Raw genomic sequence first — 3,339 nt, 5'->3', positions numbered from 1 at the left:
GGCTGATGACTTGGAGATTCATCTGGAGGACCTCGAGGGAGGTGTTTCAGGCCAGCCACAGGACCCCAAGGGAGGTAATCCAGGGACCCAGCCACAGGATCATGTATATGGTAAAATTGTAGGGTCTAATTTTTGGTCATTATGATGCTTCATAAGCATGTTTCCATAGGCTCGAAATTATGGTCAAGATTAACACCCAAGGGGTTATCGACATCCAGCCTCGGGGTAGTGTAGATCGATAGTTATGATGAAAAAGTGGGAGGCTCCCAAGGCATGTGACTAAAGCTAATCTAGCCTATTTGGCTAGTTCAAGTCCATACCGTGGCATTAAATAGTTGTACTAATCATGTATATTTGAAATAAATGCATTTGTACTATGTTGGGATTCCCCCTCATATATAAAGGGGACCCTTGTCATTTTGTAAAGGGCTGATACACAATATTGAAAATACAAGAATATTCTCTTTGCTTCCTAACATATTATCTTTATTTCATTACTTGCATTTATTGATTATATTCATAGCGTTCTATTTATTGTTCTACATTTATTGTTCATTATTGATCATAAAGAGCTGCCATCGTAGCTCTCATAACTGTTAATCCTCTCTCGACTTCCCTAAGTCGTGCATCCGACTTGACCTCGAGATCCCATATACGTCGACTTGAGGCCCCAATTCCCGACCATTCGGTTTGGTTATTACATTATCTATAAGCTCTTATCTTATTTTCTAGTCTTTCACTTAGCATTTATTGCCTAACAACTAGCATAAAAGTAGATCACATATTTTTAGAACCAGACAATCAAATCTAATTATAATTACCATTTTCAAGGTAAACAGTTTGGCGCCCACCGTGGGGCTAAAAATAATAGTGATTATTTTCTTGTTGGTTTACTACATAACGCAAGTTACCTTTCACACTTTTTCTTGTCCAGGATCTTTGATTTCAGGTCAAAAATGTCTAACTCAGTAAACGCACATGAAAACAACAATCTTGAGGACCATGGAGAGAATGGTGTGGATGTTCCAGGTGTTGGTGTACCACCACGAAACCCTGAGAATGCACCAGAACCAATTCTTGTAGACGTGGTCTCGCGGAATTCTCAACACGTCGAAATAAGCTCCCACACCAATAGGAGCATACACTAGGAATATCAACAAGAAGCTCCAAAAACCTCGGCTCAGGAAGAACAAGGGGTTAGCCTTCACGTCATCTTCGAAATGTTACAAGCACAACAACTGGCGATTGCTCAGCTGCAAAGCCACCAAAAGACTCCCAACATGGTAGCTCCAGAAACGGCTCCCCGAGTCAAGCAGGTACTGGAAAGATCAAGCAACAATGGGTCAAAAGCTGACCCCGCCATCATAAAGATGCTCGAGGACCTCACAAAGAGGATAGAGTCGGGCGAAAAGAAGATAGAAGCCAACGACAAGAAGGCAGAGACCTACAACTCTAGGGTCGATCAAATTCCGGGCGCACCTCCAATTCTGAAAGGTGTAGATTCGAAGAAGTTTATACAAAAGTCGTTCCCACAGGAAGCGGCCCCAAAACCCATTCCAAAGAAGTTCAGAATGTCCGACCTTCCGAAGTACAACGGAACCTCGGACCCCAATGAGCACGTCACTGCTTACACTTGTGCAGTGAAGGGAAACGACCTAAAGGACGACGAGATCGAGTCTGTCCTACTAAGAAAGTTCGAAAAGACACTTTCAAAAGGGGCAATGATGTGGTATCACAACCTGGCCCCAGACTCGATAGATTCATTTGCCATTCTGGCATATTTTTTCGTAAAGGCACATGTTGGCACCATTAAAGTAGCTACAAGGAAATCCGACGTCTTCAAAATCAACCAAAGGGAGAACGAGATGTTGCGAGAGTTCGTATATCGCTTTCTAATGGAATGAATAGAACCACCACAGGTCTTCGACGACTGGGCGATGCAGGCCTTCACTCAAGGTCTGAAGGAGCAAAACTCGGTAGCTTCGAAACAACTGAAGCAGAACTTAGTCGAGTATCCTGTTGTGACTTGGTCGGACATCAACAACCAATACCAATCAAAGATCAGGGTCGAAGATGGCCAACTAGGAGTCCCCTCGGGCTCGGTATATCCTAGTAGGCTCGGCTAAGGAGCCAAAGCTGAATAAAGAGAGATACCAACCATACACTAAAGATAGAAGAAACACCCCAAGGCTCAACATACCCTACAATGACCGAAGGATGGATCAAGGCCAGAATCCTCGGGGACTTGTTTGTAGAGCTAGATTCGATAGGCACACAGGGCCGACGGAGGCGCCCCACTTGTCGGAATACAACTATAACATCGATATTTTAGACATCATGTTTTCCATCAGTAAAATCAGAGACACCAAGTGACCAAGGCCTATACAATCAGATCCTTCAAAAAGGGACCATAACTTAGTGTGTGTATTTCACAACACGCACGGTAAAATGACCGAAGATTGCCGACAACTCCGGGAAGAAGTAGCCCGACTACTCAGCAAAGGTCACCTCCGGGAGTTCTTCAGTGACCAAGCCAAAAATCAGTTCTGGGAAAGAGAGGCAACCAAAAAGAGTGAAACCGACGAGCCACAACGTGTTATCCACATGATCTTTTGAGGTATCGATGCTCCACAGGAACCCATGGTCCGGAGAACAAAAATATCCATCACCAGGGAAAAACGAACTCAAGACTATATACCCGAGGATGCCTCACATTTAGCGATGAAGACATCGAGGCTCTATCTCAGCCCTATAACGACGCACTGGTAATTTCTTTTCTTGTAAATACATTTCAAATTAAACGTGTACTTGTGGATCCAGGTAGTTTGTCCAATATTATCAAGTCGAGGTTGGTAGAGTAGCTCCGACTACTTGACCAAATTGTGCCCGCCTCTCGAGTCATCAATGGGTTCAACATGGTGAGCGAAACAACAAAAAAGTAAATCACCATCCCAATCAATGTGGCCGTCTCAACCCAAAATATCGAATTCCATGTCATCAAAGGAGACATGAGGTACAATGCCTTGTTATGAAGGCCATGGATACACAACATGAGAGTAGTACCCTCCACCCTCCATCAAATGATGAAATTCCCGATAAAGGATGGGATAAAAACCATCTACGGGGAACAGCATGCAGCAAAAAAGATCTTCGCGGTCCACGATGTGGCACCGACACCAATACCTCCACCATCGAAGGAACCTAAGGATAAACAAACAGTAAAATAGTGATAACAAGTTACATTCTTAGCTATGCCCGACTAAACAAAACGAAGGACCATACCGAGTCCTCATAACAAACGATTGAATCATATCAAGATCCGAAGCGCTGTCAGTGCTA

Source organism: Nicotiana sylvestris, chromosome 1 (assembly GCF_000393655.2).
Source record: "Nicotiana sylvestris chromosome 1, ASM39365v2, whole genome shotgun sequence".
NCBI classification, from domain to species: Eukaryota; Viridiplantae; Streptophyta; class Magnoliopsida; order Solanales; family Solanaceae; genus Nicotiana; species Nicotiana sylvestris.
The sequence above is the reverse complement of the archived record's forward strand: the minus strand, read 5'-3'. Positions refer to the sequence as shown.